Source organism: Saccopteryx bilineata, chromosome 4 (genome assembly GCF_036850765.1).
Source record: "Saccopteryx bilineata isolate mSacBil1 chromosome 4, mSacBil1_pri_phased_curated, whole genome shotgun sequence".
NCBI lineage: Eukaryota > Metazoa > Chordata > Mammalia > Chiroptera > Emballonuridae > Saccopteryx > Saccopteryx bilineata.
This window is the reverse complement of record NC_089493.1, coordinates 204,318,489-204,337,129: the sequence shown is the minus strand read 5'-3', so window position 1 is coordinate 204,337,129 and position 18,641 is coordinate 204,318,489.

Below are 18,641 nucleotides of genomic sequence, written 5' to 3'. Positions count from 1 at the left end.
CACACCGGGGCACTCTATGTCTTCTTCACTGCTGGGGGGCCAGGGGAGTGGCCCTGAGATAGAAGACTTCACTACCTCCCACCCCTGCCTCGCCTCAGGAGGTACAGCTGGTTCATGCTGTGGCACTTCTGTCTTTTTGCCTTGTAACCTTCCACCCTCCCTGGCCCTCTACACAAAGAGCCCAGTCCTTTCTCTTCCTTCTCACGTCTCTGATTGGGCCATCAAACGGACAGTCCAACAGCAACGACGTACAGCAGACACAGGAGTGGCATGCAGGAAGGCATGGGAGGGCTGGTCTTCTGTTAGCCGTGGGGTAAAGGGCTGGAAATGAACAGGAGGACCCTGTGGGGCCTGGGAGCCTCCTAACATGGCCCTTGCTCTTGGTGGAGGGGACCGGAGATTGGCTTCCCTCCAAGGCCAGATGGTCCTGGCCCCTTCCTCCCTCATCCATACTGCTTAGGGGGTGGTTTTCCTTGTGGAGGCTGATCAGAGCGGGGTAGTAGTTGGTCCCCAAGACCAGGGAAAAGGGCAGGAGCAAAAAGGAAAAAACAAAATTGAAACAGATTCATAGACAGAGAATAGACTGATGGTTGCAGAGGGGTTTGGGAGGCTGGTGTGAAAATAGTGAAGGAATTAAGAAGTGCAATTTGATAATTATAAAATAGTCCCAGGGATGTGAAGTACAGCATAGGGAATAGAGGCAATAATATTGTAGTAACTATGTATGATGCCAGGTGGGCACTGGAAATATCATGAGGAACACTTTGTAAAATACACGATTGTCTAACCACTGTGCTGTACACCTGAAACCAATAAAAACTAATACTGAATGCAAACTGTAATTGAAAAATGCAATAAAAAAATAATAAGCCAGCAATTAAAAGAATTCAGGGTGACTGCTCCATGACAAGTATGGCATGGAGGTCTTCATAGTATTAGGTTGAGTCCTGTGAACCACGGCTGCAGGCGAGGGCGGTGGCCTGCCCGCCGAGACCCTGGCAGGAGCGAAGGGAAGTCAGGCCAGTGCCGTTTGTGGGTGTAAAGCTGCCTCATCACATGGTGGGTTTGCCCTGGACTCCTTTCTCGCACCACAGCCCTTTAGTCAGCCCAGCTTGGAGACTGCTTATGTCCCTCTGAAGAAAGAAGATGTTTCTCCTCTGTTCACTTTGCTAGAGTGGTATAAATGAAGGTGACCAGTCGTCCTCCTGTAGGGAGCTCAGTCCTTCTTTTTAAGTTCCGTCCTCCCTTAAAAAGTGTCATACTACATGTCCTCCTTTTTGATATTGGAAGACTAATCTATAAATGTCTGTATTTGATCAATGCAGAGTCAGTCCATTGTGTGTGATGTGATGTATTTGTATCTAAATGAGTACTTTTTTCTTACAGTTATTATTAAAAATTAATAGGCATGTAAGCATAATTACAATATAAAATATTCCAAGTGTTTTTATCATGCATTTATCATATTATAGTGTATTATTGTTGCAATGAATAAAGTGTTTCTTTTATTTAAGATACTGTTTTCTTCAATTTATTTTTGTCCTCCTTTTCATTGTAAAAAAGTTGGTCACCTTATATAAATTTCTGCTAGGCACCAACTTTGGCAAAGAGCAGGGACCTTTGCACCAAATGCTCCTGCGACTCCTGTGACAATCCAGTCCCTGGCAATACAACAGTGATTCAGGTACAAATGAAAGGATTTAGAACTGGAAGGGGCTTTATTTATTTATTTTTTGAGAGAGAGAGAGACAGGAAGGGAGAGAGAGGGAAGAAAGAGATGAGAAGCATCAAATTGCAGTTGCGTCACTTCATCACTTTTTAGTTTATTGATTGTCATATATGCCTTGATGTGGGGTTCAAACTGAGCCAGTGACCCCTTGCTCAAGACAGTGACCTTGGGTTTCGAGCCAACAACTTTTGGGCTCAAGCCAGCAACCTTGGGATCATGTTAATTATCCTGCGCTTAAGCTGGAGAGCCATGAAGCCAGATGAGCCTGCACTGGAGCCGATGACCTTGGGATTTTGAACTGACGCCTCAGCATCCAGGTCTACGCTTTATCTTCTGTGACACCCTGGTCAGGCTGGAAGGGGCTTTAAAGACTTAAAAAAATCCAGCCTTTCTTTCTTTGATTTTTTTCTCAAAGTATAGCAAAAGTTTATAAAGTCGTGGGTGTAGAAGAAGTGAGCTGCAGAAGAAACGTGCTCCAGAAACAAGTTACAGAGGCCAAAGAAGGGCCCTTGGAGCTTAGGAGAGAGAGACGGAAAGGTAATGCCTTGTGGAGCTGGTCAGAAGAGGGGGGAGGGAAAGGTGCAGCTATGCTCCTGGGAGGGAGATCACCCAACTTTTCATTTTACACGTGAAGATCTGTGACCGTGTGAGAGCCACAGAGCTAGTTAGTGCCAGAGAAATAGGACAAGATATCGGAGTGTCTTGGTGTCTGAGCAGAATTCTTGTAAATAGAAGAGCATGTCATCATTCTCAGAACTGTGGGTGCTGCCTTTATGCCAGTGCTCATTCCCATGTGTAATTACTAAGCCGTGTTGGTAGGAAACATAATTTTAGATGCGGTGATTTAGGGCGTCATATTTAAAGAAATTAATTGTGAGTATATCATGTGCAAAAGAGTGCCAAACAATTCTCTTCACACTGTTTTATAAAACAGTCATAAGCCCCACAGCTTTTCCTTATTGGAATGTGTCCTTAACTGAACTCACAAGATTAAATACTTCACCCTTGATCCCTTTGAATGTCTTTCACATGGAGGAAACTAAACTTGAAATCTTGAATTCTTTGGCCCATATTTAGAGATGATTCCCTTTGTAGTAGATATTTATTATCTGAGCCTTAAGACAGCTGGGTGTCCATTTAATGAGAAGACCTAAATTTTGTCCCTTCTAGGCATCCTGCCCAACTTGTAAAGTAGAAATCCTTGCAACTCTTTCTTTCATTTGCCCTGTTATGTCTTGTGTAGTCACAGTAAATTTACACAAAGCAAAGAATGTTCAGAGAGCAGAAACAGACAAAAACATTTCATTATTAGCACACTGGAAGCAAAATGCATTGCTTTAGTTCTGCTCTTCATAAATTATAGAGTAACAGAATGCAGGTATTGGCTCTATGAAACTTTTAAAACAGGTGACTTTTTTGCCTGACCAGGCGGTGGCGCAGTGGATAGAGCGTCGGACTGGGATGCGGAAGTACCCAGGTTCGAGACTCCGAGGTCCCGCGCGGGCTCATCTGGCTTGAGCAAAGAGCTCGCCAGCTTGGACCCAAGGTCGCTGGCTCCAGCAAGGGGTTACTCGGTCTGCTGAAGGCCCACGGTCAAGGCACATGTGAGAAAGCAATCAATGAACAACTAAGAAGTCGCAACGCACAACGAGAAACTGATGATTGATGCTTCTCATCTCTCTCTGTTCCTGTCTGTCTGTCCCTGTCTATCTCTGCCTCTGTAAAAAAAAAAAACAAAAAAAAAAACAAAAAAAAAAAACAGGTGACTTTTAACAAAATTGTCTACCTATTGTATGCCAGATATTTTTATGTGCTTTTATTCAAGGAAATGCTTTATTCTTCTTATGATTTATAGCTGTCATGAAAACTTATTCTTGGGAAAGGATTTGATATTGGTTAATTGTATTTTGGGGGGGGGTTAATTGTATTTTACTTCATGTATATATTTACCCAGTAAATGTTTCTTATCTACTTAATTTATGTATCAGACAGCATGCTAGGTGTTTGGATACAATAGGGAGAAAAAAATTAGATAAATCCATGCCTTAATGGCTTATATTAGTGAAGGATACAACATAGCACAAATAAGTGTGCTTGAGGAGCACTGTGGAGGAGATGTGCAAAATGCCAGGAGACGGCGATTTGATCTGGTCATAAAAGTCAAGGAAAGCTTCCCCATAAAATGATACTTAAGCACAAATGTGAAGGAGTTGAAGTTATCAAGGAGGGAAGAGTGATTCAAGTCAAGAAAGCAGTATATGCAAAGGCTTTGTAATAGTAGAGAGTCAAGGAATATGTTTAATTTTTTTTTTTTTTTTTTTTTTTGCTTTTTCTGTAATGCGATGGATATGTTTGGTGTTAAACGGATACATGTAGACTGTAAGAGTAACAAAAATAGGTAAAGCTTGGCTAAAAAAATGGAGAAGAGCCTGACCAGGCGGTGGTGCAGTGGATAGAGCGTCGAACTGGGATGCAGTGGACCCAGGTTCAAGACCCCGAGGTCGCCAGCTTCAGCACGGGCTCATCTGGTTTGAGCAAAAGCCCACCAGCTTGAACTCAAGGTTGCTGGCTCCAGCAGGGGGTTACTCGGTCTGCTGAAGGCCCACGGTCAAGGCACATATGAGAAAGCAATCAATGAACAACTAAGGTGTTGCAACGCGCAATGAAAAACTAATGATTGATGCTTCTTATTTCTCTCTGTTCCTGTCTGTCTATCCCTCTCTCTGACTCACTCTCTGTCTCTGTAAAAAAAAAAAAAAAAAAAAAAAAAAAAAAAAAAAAAAAAAAAAAAAAAAATGGAGAAGATAGAGGGAAACAGACAATTTTTTAAAGAGTTGGGGGATGGTTTGGCTATGGAGGTGAGGGAGAGAGGTGATTAGTTCCCTGAGATAGGGGACTCTGGAAAGAAACAAGGTTAGGAGTAGCACTTTTGAGAATCCCTAGCTCAGTTGCCAGTTGTATAATTGAGTTTGAAGTCTGAGAAGACAGAGGCTTGGGCTGGAGACATAAATTTGTGAGTCATTGCTGTATAGATAGTAATGAAGAAATTGAATAGAGATGAGAGCACCTGGGAAAGAATATTTTAGAGTGGTTTGAATAAATGCTCTGCTTTCCTCTGGCATATGCCTTATAAGTCTTGTGTAGGGCAGAATAAATAACTTTCATTTCTGCTCAAGGTCTTTCATGTTTCACAGCAGCTGGACAAACTTATGAATTGGGCAGAAATGTCCTTAAAATTATACCAAATAGGTGGAGTCTGCTGGACTTGTTGAAATGTTAACCAAAGAGCTATGAATATTTTTTCAATATTTTTTAAATCTTTAGGAAAAGTCAACATTTAGCTATATACTTAGGCGCCAGACAGTGCATATGGAGAGAAGGACAGGTAAAGTGAAGAGATCCACACAGTAAATTAAACTATGCTGGCAAAAACAGACAGATAAACAGACCTGGTTGAAATGATCAAAGATGTCCTTTTCAATCTCAGTTGGTTTAAAGATGTGTTTGTGTGAAGACTGAATCAATCTCAGACATCCTTACTGGCGTTTAGTGGGTTGAAAGTGTTTCATTCCATGTCTGTGCCCACTTTCTTGCATGATGTAGCCTGTGATCCCATCACAGGTAGGAGAGCTATGGCTCTTCCTTAGTGTTCTTGGTCTTGCCTTATCTGCCATCGAGTGGTTGAATATTTCTTCTCTGATTTGTTAATTTTGAGTTGAGGAATTATCCTTCTAAATACAACAAATATTTATTGCTTGTCTACTATGTGGTCGGCATTGTGCTGGATGTTTTAACCTTTATTATCTTACTTAAGAACAAACAGGGGCCCTGGCCGGTTGGCTCAGCGGTAGAGCGTCGGCCTAGCGTGCGGAGGACCCGGGTTCGATTCCCGGCCAGGGCACACAGGAGAAGCGCCCATTTGCTTCTCTACCCCTCCGCCACGCTTTCCTCTCTGTCTCTCTCTTCCCCTCCCGCAGCCAAGGCTCCATTGGAGCAAAGATGGCCCGGGCACTGGGCATGGCTCTGTGGCCTCTGCCTCAGGCGCTAGAGTGGCTCTGGTCGCAACATGGCGACGCCCAGGATGGGCAGAGCATCGCCCCCTGGTGGGCAGAGCATTGCCCCTGGAGGGCGTGCCGGGTGGATCCCGGTTGGGCGCATGCGGGAGTCTGTCTGACTGTCTCTCCCTGTTTCCAGCTTCAGAAAAATGGGGGGGGGGGAAAAAAAAAAAAAGAACAAACAGGGATACAATGATGGATGATAGTTTGACTTTGGGTGATGGGCACACAATGCAATATACCAGTCATGTACCATGGAGTTGTATACTGGAAACCTATATGATCCTGTTAACCAATGTCACTCCATTAAATTTAATCAAAATAAATAAATCTTAAAAAACAACAACAACAAAATGGTCCTGGCTTGTTAGTGACACAGTGGATGGATCATTGACCTGGAACACTGAGGTCACCAGTGTGAAACCCTGGGCTTGCCCGGTCAAGGCACATACGACAAGCAACTATGAGCTGATACATCTCACTCCCCCATGCTCTCCTTTCTTTGTAAAATCAATAAATAAAATCTTAAAAAAAAAGAAACAACCCAGGTATTTATTAGGTGTCCACTATAGTACTAGGCCCTGTGAAGAATACAAATAGGTAGCATCAAGAGCTTTATCCTCAAAGTGCATATAGGCTGGTTGGAATGAAGAGATAAGAACCCAGAAAATAATTAGGACACACATAAATGCTGTATTGGTTAGAATAATGCCAGCAGGCTGCCTGGAGGAAGTAGGAGTTGATTTGGGTTTGAAGGAGGGAGGGGAGTTTTGAGGAGCAAAACTGGGGTGAGGAGCAGACATCTGAGAGGAAGAACAGTCTGAGAGGATGCCAAGTTTGGTAAAGCCCAAGAAAGAGATGAATCTGCCTGCCAGCTGGAGCTACCCCAGAAGAGCACCTTCCTGAATGATCTGGATGCTAAAGCTGATACTTCATGCCTGGAACTGCTTAAATCAACAGGTAGAGAGAGCTCATGAAAATTTTTCTTTTAATATAGAAGGAATGAAATATTTATGTAGGATATTTGGGGAAATATAACTGAATATATATAAGACAATTTAAATGATCCCTAATCCCACTATTATTATTAACATTTTGGTATATATGCTTCTGGGAAATCTTGTATGCATACAGATAGACAAACTGATACACAAAATCAACCCATGGGTCTCTGAAAACAAAGTTTGCAATGATTGTTTTGTTACATTTATCCAGTAGAATACTGTAAATAAAAATATTGACTGATTTATTAAGTATGAAGTGCTTTCACACAATGAAATACTAAGACACTGTTTAAAAGATGGAAGGTAGCCCCAGCCGGATAGCTAGGTTGGACAGAGCATTGTCCCAAAATGCAGAGGTTGTCAGTTCAATTCCCCATCAGGGCAAATACAGGAACAGATGTTCCTGTTTCTCCCTCTCCCTTCCTCTTTCTAAAACCAATAAAATAAACATTAAAAAAAAAAAACCACCCGCCTGACCAGGTGGTGGCGCAGTGGATAGAGCGTCGGACTGGGATGCGGAAGGACCCAGGTTCGAGACCCCGAGGTCGCCAGCTTGAGCGCAGGCTCATCTGGCTTGAGCAAAAGAGCTCATCAGCTTGGACCCAAGGTCGTTGGCTCCAGCAGGGGGTTACTCGGTCTGCTGAAGGCCCATGGTCAAGGCACATGTGAGAAAGCAATCAATGAACAACTAAGAAGTCGCAATGCGCAACGAGAAACTGATGATTGATGCTTCTCATCTCTCTCTATTCCTGTCTGTCCCTGTCTATCTCTGCCTCTGTAAAAAAATAAAAAATAAAAAATAAAAAAAAACCACCCTGAAAGATAGATGTATAAAATATTTATGTACCTTTTCTTTTTTTATTATTTTTTTTAGGTGAGTGGAGGGGAGATAGAGAGATAGACCCCCACATGCTCCCCATCCGGGATCCACCTAGCAACCCCTGTGTAGGGCCAATACTCAAATCAGCCGAGCTATCCTCAGTGCCTGAGGCTGATGCTTGAACCAGTTGAGCCACTGCTGCAAGAGAAGAGAGAGAGAGAAGGGAGAGGGGGAGGAGGAGAGAAGCAGATGGTCACTTCTCATGTGTGACCTGACCAGGGACCAAACCTGGGACGTCCACATGCTGAGCTGAAGCTCTATTTACTGAGCCAACCTGCCAGATTATAAACAGATGTTTTAGTATTTCATTGTGTGGAAGTACTTCATACTTCACACACACACAATTTATACAAAGAATCCCATCATATATTATTAAGTGAAAAAAGCATGTTGCAAAAAATTATTGAGGTATAATCTATTTATTGGCATTATTTTAACTTTTAAACAACATAACAAATAAGGATGTTACTGTTTAAAAATTATAAGTTGGATATTTTTCCATTATTAAATATTCTTTAGGCATAACTTTTATTGGTTACGTAATATGTCATTATGTGAGTTTGTGGCAATTTAATCATTCCTTTGTTCTGTTTTCTACATTATAAAATCTCTCACACACACGCACATTTAAAAAATATAGATTCCTAAATAGAACTATTGAGTCAAGGGAAATAAACATGTTTCAGATTCTTGTTAAATCACTTTCCAGAAAATCTGTCGTGATTTTTCATTTCTACCAACAGTGTTCAAAAGTACAGGTTTCATTGTGCTTAAAATACATTAAAATTTATTTTCAAAATTAATAGGAGAAATAGTATTTCATTGTTATTTGTATTTGCATCATTTGTATTACCAATAACACTTAAGATTTTTTATCAGTCATATATTTTTATTTGAATAATTTAATTCTTAACATTTATCTAATTTTATATTACTCAAAAAATTAATAGACTTATTTTTTTAGAACAGTTTTACATTTACCAAAAAATTGAACAAAAAAGTGCTGAGGTTTCCCACATACCGCCTCTACCTACTCTCCTCTCAGTTTCCTTTTATTAACATCTGCATTAGTATGGTATATTTGTTTTAATTGATGAACCAATATTGACACATTATTGTTATTAACTAAAGTCTGTAGTGGGTTCACTCTGTTGTATGCTTTCTGGGTGTTGACAAATGTATGACGTGTATCCACCATTACAGTATCATACAGAATTGTTTCACTGTCCTAAAAAGTTCCCAGAGTTTATCTATTCATTCCATCTACTCCCATGCCTCTGGCAACCACTGATCTTTTTATGTCTGTCTAGTTTTATCTTTTTCATGATGCACATAGAGTCATACTACAATCTTTTCAGACTGGCTTCTTTGACTTAGCAACGTGAATTTACAATTCCTTCATGTCTTTTCGTGGCTTGAGAGCTTATTTGGGCATTTTGTTTAGTGAAAAAAGATTTCAGTGCGTGGATTTTTGTTTTATTTTCGCCTGGAAATCATGTTATTCTGAATATTTCTTACCACTGAAGGGCAGTAGCTTTTCACACAGAAGGTAATGATTTCTATCTTTAATGAGTGGGGAAATGTTTCAATATATATATGTCAGGACTCTAGTCTATCTTAAATATTATGTAGCCCTGGCCGGTTGGCTCAGCAGTAGAGCGTTGGCCTAGCGTGCGGAGGACCCGGGTTCGATTCCCAGCCAGGGCACACAGGAGAAGCGCCCATTTGCTTCTCCACCCCTCCGCCGTGCTTTCCTCTCTGTCTCTCTCTTCCCCTCCCACAGCCGAGGCTCCATTGGAGCAAAGATGGCCCGGGCGCTGGGGATGGCTCTGTGGCCTCTGCCCCAGGCGCTAGAGTGGCTCTGGTCGCAACATGGCGACGCCCAGGATGGGAAGAGCATCGCCCCCTGGTGGGCAGAGCGTCGCCCCTGGTGGGCGTGCCGGGTGGATCCCGGTTGGGCGCATGCGGGAGTCTGTCTGACTGTCTCTCCCCGTTTCCAGCTTCAGAAAAATGAAAAGAAAAAAATATATATATATTATGTATATTTTTACACTGATGCTGTAATGTTTAAATATGAGTTAGATGTGAAATACCTAAATATAAAGCCTGAAATAATCTATAGAAGAAAATATAGGTACTAATCTATAGACATTGGCCTTAGAGAGGATTTCATAAACTTGAACTTAAAGGCAAAGTAAAAGCAAAAATAAATGAATGGGACTCAATTAGACTAAAAAGTTCTTGCACAGTAAAAGAAACCATCAGCAAAACAAAAAGGCAACTAATTGAATGAGAGAAGATATTTGCAGACAACATCTCTGATAAGAGGCTAATAACCAAAATCTATAAAGAACTCACACAACTCATCAACAACAACAAAAAATTTGATTAAAAAATGGGCAAAGGACCTAAACAGACACTTCTCTCAAGAAGACATACAAATGGCCAAAATGTATATGAAAAAATGCTCATCTTCAATAGCTATTAGGGAAATACAAATCAAAACCACAATGAGCCCTGGCCGGTTGGCTCAGCGGTAGAGCGTCAGCCTAGCGTGTGGAGGACCCGGGTTCGATTCCCGGCCAGGGCACACAGGAGAAGCGCCCATTTGCTTCTCCACCCCTCCGCCGCGCTTTCCTCTCTGTCTCTCTCTTCCCCTCCCGCAGCCAAGGCTCCATTGGAGCAAAGATGGCCCGGGTGCTGGGCATGGCTCTGTGGCCTCTGCCCCAGGCGCTGGAGTGGCTCTGGTCGCAACATGGCGACGCCCAGGATGGGCAGAGCATCGCCCCCTGGTGGGCAGAGCGTCGCCCCTGGTGGGCGTGCCGGCTGGATCCCGGTCGGGCGCATGCGGGAGTCTGTCTGACTGTCTCTCCCTGTTTCCAGCTTCGGAAAAATGAAAAAAAAAAAAAACCACAATGAGATAGCACCTTATATCTGTTAGAATGGCTGTTATCAAAAGGACAAGTGATAATAAGTGCTGAAGAGATTGTGGAGAAAAAAGAACCCTCGTACTCTTTGATCACCTTTTCATATGACGGTGGTGTGATATTTTCTCTACAGAAAATATAAAAATAATTCAGTCTTTAATATAGTATCATTGATTGAAATGTGTTTCTAATTAGCTTAGAAAAGTTTCTTTGGTTTCACTCCTCATTATTAATAATATGTAAATTTTTAAGATTGTTGTTAAAATTTGAGAAGTCTCTATTAGGTATTTTCATGTATGGGTCATAAGACTTTAAGGTATTTCAAGTATTTTGTTTTTGTTTTGGGGTGTCTGGTGAGGGATGTGTGTGTTCACATGTGTGCATACGCACCTTTGTGTGTTACCAGCTCTTTAGTAGCCTCAGAAGGGCCTGCAGATGAAGAGCTCTGAAATGTACACTTCATTACCCTCAGACTCAAGGGCCCTCTATCTCCACTCCCTAATCGCTTGATATCACTTCACTTGGCTTGTATTTCCTCAGTACTTAACAATCTGAAATGATCTTAGTTATGCACTTGCCTATTTACAGACTGCGTTCCTCCACTGCAATGAAAGCTGACAAGGAACAGGGCCCTCCATTGTTGTGTTCAGGCTGTGCTGCCAGAGCCTTCCACAGGCTGGCCAAGAGAGGGGCTCAGTTATCTATCAAAGAGTGACTAAGTGTTAAATTGGATTTAGTATCAATCTCTAGAATTTGTTCTTAGAAATTATGAATGTTGATTTTTCATAAGACCCATTTTTATTATACTTGATTGTATGTAAAGTGCTATGAACACTAATTGTAATAATAGGATAATTTTCTGAAGTGGCAGTTTTTATCTGATTTCACATGTTCGTTTCCTTGACTAGAAGATTTGAAACAGTCAAGCCACAGATTCTTGAGCGTTTCTATGGACCTTAGATCTTTGCTACAGCAGCTGTCAAACTTTCTTGCTTGTATTAGCTTGAGAATTGAGAAACAGAACAAAACAATTGACACCCTCACACATTTTCAAGTTATTAATTTTTTAAAATCAAAAGTTTAAATATTTGCAAAGAATGTAATGTCTAATTGAGTGAAAATTGACATTTTAAAAAAATGTTTATTTTATTAATATTAGCGAAAGAGGTAGGGAGAAAGGGAGAGAGACAGAAACATCGATCTGTTCCTGTGTGTGCCCTGACCAGGGACTGTATGGGCACCTCTGTGCTTCAGATGGTGCTCTAACCAGCTGAGCTGTCCGGCCAGGGTGTCATTGTAAAAAGCCAACTGTATTAATTGGAAGCAGAATATAAAATCAATTTGATTCCTGCCTTTGTCCCTTTTTAAAATACATTAATGAGTTCTTTGTTATTTCAGTTTTCCACTGAAAATATTATTGTGTTCATTTTTCTCCCTTGAATCTGTATTATCATTCCATTCCTTCTCCCCTCTCAATGTTATATATTTATATGCCTGGAAGTCTTCCATGGATAAACCCATCAAACTTATCTACAACAAAAATATGTGAACACATTGAAATTTGAAAGTGTAAAGTTCTTTGTGGTAAGTGTCAAAGTATTAAAGGTTTCTTCTGTGTTGGGTTATAATTATTAACATAGCAAATTATAAAAATATAAATTATGACAAATTCTTTTTTTTAAATTTTTTTTTATAAATAAAATTTTATTTTAATGGGGTGACATCAATAAATCAGGGTACATATATTCAAAGAAAACATGTCCAGGTTATCTTTTCATTCAATTCTGTTGCATACACATCACCCAAAGAGAGATTATCCTCCGTCACCTTCTATCTAGTTTTCTTTGTAACCTTCCTTCTCCACTTCCCCCTCTCCCTCCTTCCCTCCCCCACCCCATAACCACCACACTCTTGTCCATGTCTCTTAGTCTCGTTTTTATGTCCCACCAATGTATGGAATCCTGCAGTTCTTGTTTTTTTCTGATTTACTTATTTCACTCCGTATAATATTATCAAGATCCCACCATTTTGTTGTAAGTGATCCAATGTCATCATTTCTTATGGCTGAATAGTATACCATGGTGTATATGTGCTACATCTTCTTTATCTAGTCTTCTATTTTTTTTTTTACAGTGATTAAAGCCTTTAAGCAAACTCTTGGCCAATACAGCAAGAAGCTATAAAAGAGTAGTGTCCTTAACATGTTCACCAAGTCCAAGTTGGCCCCAACGCCATGCCAAATCCCTGAAAAATGCAACCCAACTACAGTTCAGTCTGTTAGGAGCTGTCACAAGGAGCAGGAGTCCAGGAAAAGTCCACATCCAGGAAAAGTCTGCATGGCACTGGAATTGTTGTCACAATTCTATACTTTGCAGCTCACGTCCAAGTCCCAATGACCGCTGCTTCTAGCTGGTAATGATTCAGGTAGACTGAAAAAGCCATCTGCAGAATGTGTGGATATAGAGCTTCTGTTCTCCTCTGTCTGGAGAGATGAGACCAGGTTACTTTTCCCTGGAGCTCTGTGACTGTGGCTTTGTAAAGAGAACCTTGGGATACACTAAGCTGGGTGACAAAGGTAGATTCATAATAGAAGTTGGCAAAAGGGGGAAAGAGAGCTCTAAATTTGGAGTAGGTCCGAGCCTGAAATATGAGTGGGGCATTGAGGTAGGAGGAATAAAGGAAACACTATATATTAAAGCAGCAGAAAATAGGACTATCAACACCCACAACAGAGATCTTTGAGGGAAGAATAAAAGACCTGACTATTCAGGCAAGACATAGTTAATTGGCCCTTGTGCAAATGAGATCAGTTTACCTGCTTCTTGGAAGAAATACCCTAGGCTCGTTCACAGTTTCATAGATGGGGCTGATGGCCCTGGGCACCTTCAGCCTTCAGTGGCAAAGCCCAGCATTCTGGGCAAGGTTAGGTCATAGGTGGCTGGAGCAGGGCTGGAAGAGACTGAACCCTCCCTTAGAGGAGCGAGGGGGAAGCCTACCTTCCAGTGCCCCTGTTTCCTCACAGCAGAGGCATGTAAGTCTGGCAGACTTTAGCTCAATGATCTTCCTTTCCACTATTGAAGCAGGACCCAGATGGCATCCTATGAGACCCCTTTGGGGCATTGGAGCCTTTAAGGGTGTATCCTAAAAGCTGGTAGTTCCCCTGATCTCTTTTGGGCTTTTTCTGCCTCTAGGTATCTTAAAAGCCATGCTCAGAAGATCTCGCTGAGGGGTTTGAGGATCCCCATCCGCCTATATAAATCTTTTCCATATATCTGGAGCTATTTGGAAAAAGACAAAACAGTGTTATTAGCTGGATCAAATAAAAAAAGTAGTTTGCAGCCAAAAAAGATTTGGTGTCTCCTGTTCATCAGCATTCAAAAGAAATTTAATTTTTTTTTTTTTAAGTAAAAAGCATGATATGGTAGACCCATAGGAGTTTCAGGATATGACTACCTTCTTTTAAATTTTTTTAAATTGACCTTAAAATATTTGCTGGGTACACTTTAATAATACCTTAACTTTAAAGATTGTAAGAATGACAAAATACAGTAAATGCTTTTGCTCCATATGCAGGAGCATTTTCAGTTTAACCAGTTTAGGAAATCCAATAATAGAAAAATGCATACAGACAATGAGCTATAACATGCTTAGCAGCCTCTCCTGTTCTGACAGAGGTTACTATAAATCCAGAATATGTATCCACTGTAATGTGGACATAGGACTGTTTGCCAATTGAAGTAACATCCATTTGCCAAAGTTGTCCTGGTAGGGGCCCTTGAGGGTTAACTCTAAATGAAGGAGCAGATTGTAGTATAGGACCCCTTGGACAGGATTTCCCAATCTGCCATGCTGCTTCTTGAGAAAGTTGAAACTGTTTACACAGGGCTGCAGCGTTCTGGTGATGAACAGTATGAGACTGAATTGCTCGATCTGTCATGGTTGCTCCAAATAATTTTCTTTTGGGTAGCTTGATCAACAAGGGCATTCCTAAATTATGACAAATTCTGATATATAATTATGAATAGTCAAATTTTATTAGAAATACGTTTATTAATTAGATGGTAGAACTATTTTTTATTTTTTCATTTTTCTGAAGCTGGAAACAGGGAGAGACAGTCAGACAGACTCCCGCATGCGCCCGACCGGGATCCACCCGGCACGCCCACCAGGGGCGGTGCTCTGCCCCCCAGGGGGCGATGCTCTGCCCATCCTGGGTGTCGCCATATTGCGACCAGAGCCACTCTAGCGCCTGAGGCAGAGGCCACAGAGCCATGCCCAGCGCCCGGGCCATCTTTGCTCCAATGGAGCCTTGGCTGCGGGAGGGGAAGAGAGAGACAGAGAGGAAAGCGTGGCGGAGGGGTGGAGAAGCAAATGGGCGCTTCTCCTATGTGCCCTGGCCGGGAATCGAACCCGGGTCCTCCGCACGCTAGGCCGACGCTCTACCGCTGAGCCAACCGGCCAGGGCCGGTAGAACTATTTTTTAAATTAGTTTATGTATCAGTGTTTGAATATTATTTATTGCTAGAATAAAACAGCGTATCCATGCCTCTTGATTTATAGATATAAATTCTGATAAAACTTATTCACATAAATAAGCAGATGGAATAGAAGAATATTTTATTATAGCACTATCACTGAATTCTCTGAACTCCTTCCAAGTTTTGCATCAGAAATTATATAATGGAATATCATCAGGAATTATTAATACACTATCAGCTAACATGTCCTACTTTAACTATATTGATAGCAAAAAATTAGGAACACCCTGACTTGCAACAAGATTAAGCAGTCATTGAAGTCATTCACTTTTCTCAACATCAGTATTTAGGAATCTCTCCTGGTGTTTGGTGCCTCATAAGTTTTTACATCTCAGGTTTTCTTGTGCAGTGTAGAAATATTTAGGATACCTGAAAGGTGCACATTTAAAAAAAATGATGGTGGTGGGGGTGGTGATTATTAAGGAAAGGTAAGAAAGTGAACCTGTTTTCTGTGGTCACACCTGGACCATAGATGTGTTTTCAGGCAGATTAATTCTAGGAAATAGTCCTTTTAAATGCAAGTTGAGGATATCAAACTGATTTCCGTTAAAGGACCTCTGGCTGAGTACCAAAGAGGAAAGTCTTGCAGTCACATTGCAGTTGGAAGGCCATTCATCCTGAAACTATTTCAGAATCAGGTTCAGAGGTGTACTTTTCTTTTTTTTTTTAATTTTTAATAATTTTATTTTTAATGGGGTGACATCAATAAATCAGGATACATATATTCAAAGATAACAAGTCCAGGTTATCTTGTCGTTCACTTATGTTGCATACCCATCACCCAAAGTCAGATTGTCCTCTGTCACCTTCTATCTAGTTCTCTTTGTGCCCCTCCCCCTCCCCCTTCCCTCTCCCTTTCCCCCTCCCCCCCCGTAACCACCACACTCTTATCAATGCCTCTTAGTTTCACTTTTATGTCCCACCTACGTATGGAATAATGCAGTTCCTGGTTTTTTCTGATTTACTTATTTCACTTCGTATAATGTTATCAAGATCCCACCATTTTGCTGTAAATGATCCAATGTCATCATTTCTTAGGGCTGAGTAGTATTCCATAGTGTATATGTGCCACATCTTCTTTATCCAGTCGTCTATTGACGGGCTTTTTGGTTGTTTCCATGTCCTGGCCACTGTGAACAATGCTGCAATGAACATGGGGCTGCATGTGTCTTTACGTATCAATGTTTCTGAGTTTTGGGGGTATATACCCAGTAGAGGGATTGCTGGGTCATAAGGTAGTTCTATTTTCAGTTTTTTGAGGAACCACCATACTTTCTTCCATAATGGTTGTACTACTTTACATTCCCACCAACAGTATATGAGGGTTCCTTTTTCTCCACAGCCTCTCCAACATTTGCTATTACCTGTCTTGTTGATAATAGCTAATCTAACAGGTGTGAGGTGGTATCTCATTGAAGTTTTGATTTGCATTTCTCTAATAACTAATACCACTGGTCTCTCGCAGACCTGGATGGCACCTAGGTGACCCCGTATCACATACCTTTCCTATTTCTTCTCTTACAGGAAGTAGTGTTTTTCTTTTAAAAAATAATCCTCGAGGATGACGTCAGAGTAATGGCGGAGTAGGAAGCGATACCGATAAATCTCCCCCAAAACTCAACAAGATCTTCAACCAGAAAGAGAAAAACCTATACTTGGAGCTTCCAGATTCTTCGCAATACACCCAAAGGTATGATTGAGTGAAAAATTGGCTAAATATATAACCAAACCCCGAAGGAAATAGGGAGTAAGAAATGCTCCGCCTTCCTCACTAACCTAAACAGGGCGGCTTTTTCTGGTAACTGTGAATTTAGAAACTGAGGCGGGCAAAGGGGGTGAATAGATCCAGGCCGCCGCAGCAAAAACGGCCGAACCAGGCTGTGGCTCAGAGATCCAAGCCGAGGAAAATCTGATCCCGTGGCAACCCGGGCAATACAAGCTAACACTCGCGCCAAACCCAAACAAAGAAAGACAAGCGGAGCGGCCATTTTACCCGGTCTCCTGGTCGGTGCGCAGTTAGTGGAAGAGAGATTTCTTCCTAAGCCGCGGAAGTGGGTGCCCGTGTTGCCCCACGGAGAGGCAGGGTCAGAGGCCTTTCTGTGGGCTGAGGGCAGAGTCTCTGGGCAGCCCCAGCACCCTGGGAAAGCCACACACGGGAGGGAGTGAGAACTAATCCCAACGGTGGAGATTTTCCGTGCTGGAGGCTGTTTCACTCAGAGGGAACCGCGGCCGGCCTCATATCCTGGTTTGCGCGCGCAGATAAGGAGTGAGCGATTCCTCCGAGTGCCTCGGCAGTGTGCGCCCGTGTTATCGCACAGAGGGGCAGAGTCAGGGGCCTTTGTGTGGGCCAAAGCGGAATCTCGGGCCGCCCCAGCGCCTTGCAAAAGCCGCACACGGGGACGGAGCGAGACTCAATTCCAACGCTGCAACTTTTCCCTGCGGTTGGGGGTTTCACTCAGAGCGTGAGACTGCTGGCCGGATATCCTGGTCTACGCGCGCAGATAGTGAATGAGAGTTTCCTCCAAGCGCCCCCCGGAAGTGGGCGCCCGCTTGTGTTACCGGATAGAGTGGCAGAGCCAGAGGTCTTCGAGTGGGCGGAAAGCCCGCCTGATTATGCTAGCAGCTCTGACTGACTGAGCCTTACCCAGAGCCCTGTGCTGAGTGGAAATAGAGTGGGGAGTTGCCAGCAATTTGAGCCTCTTACTATCCAGGCAGAGGCAGCAGCAACCCCATAGCTGGACTATCAGGCTACTAATTGAGGAAGGAAAGACTAGGAGAAAGGCTCCAGGAACACGGACTCTCTCACTGTCGGAGCCTATAAATGCTAATGAGCCTCGACTCCCAATGAGAATAAAGCACAATACATGACATTGCCATAGAGACTTATCAACTGCAAACCTCTACCTGAGCGTGCCAAAGGGGCAGAACCCGGGGTACAGAGTCACCGACCAGGAAGAGGGAGAGAAAAGAAAAAGCAAGAAGATAACCTCTCAAAATCAAGAATAATCTGCAGACTTTATAACCTATCCCATTTTATTATATTTGTTCGTTTGTTTCTCTTATCTTCATTCTTGAGACTTTTTTTTCCTCCTCCAATTTGGCCGATTAACTCTCTACCGGTCTTACTCTCTCCTCTCCCTGAACTACACTACCCATAAGTGTTACATCTCCCATTATCATTTCTCTTCTCTTCCTTTCTCTCTATGAGGGTTGCACTCCAAAACCCTTAACTCTCTCTCTCTCTCTCTCTCCTTTCTTTTTTCTTCTTTTAGTGGTTCCCTCTTTTTTTTTCTCTCTCTCTTTCTTTTCTCCCTCTATATTAGTTTCTTCCTTTCTCCTTTACATCTCCTCTCATTCAAACCTCAATAACAAACAAATTATCTTATCTGGGACTCAAACCTATGTTTGTGGCATTTTGGGGGGTTTTTACTTCACCTTTTTAACTCACTAGCAGTGCTCCCATCCCTGGCTCTCCATATTATCTAGTTCTTGTTCCACTAAATACAAT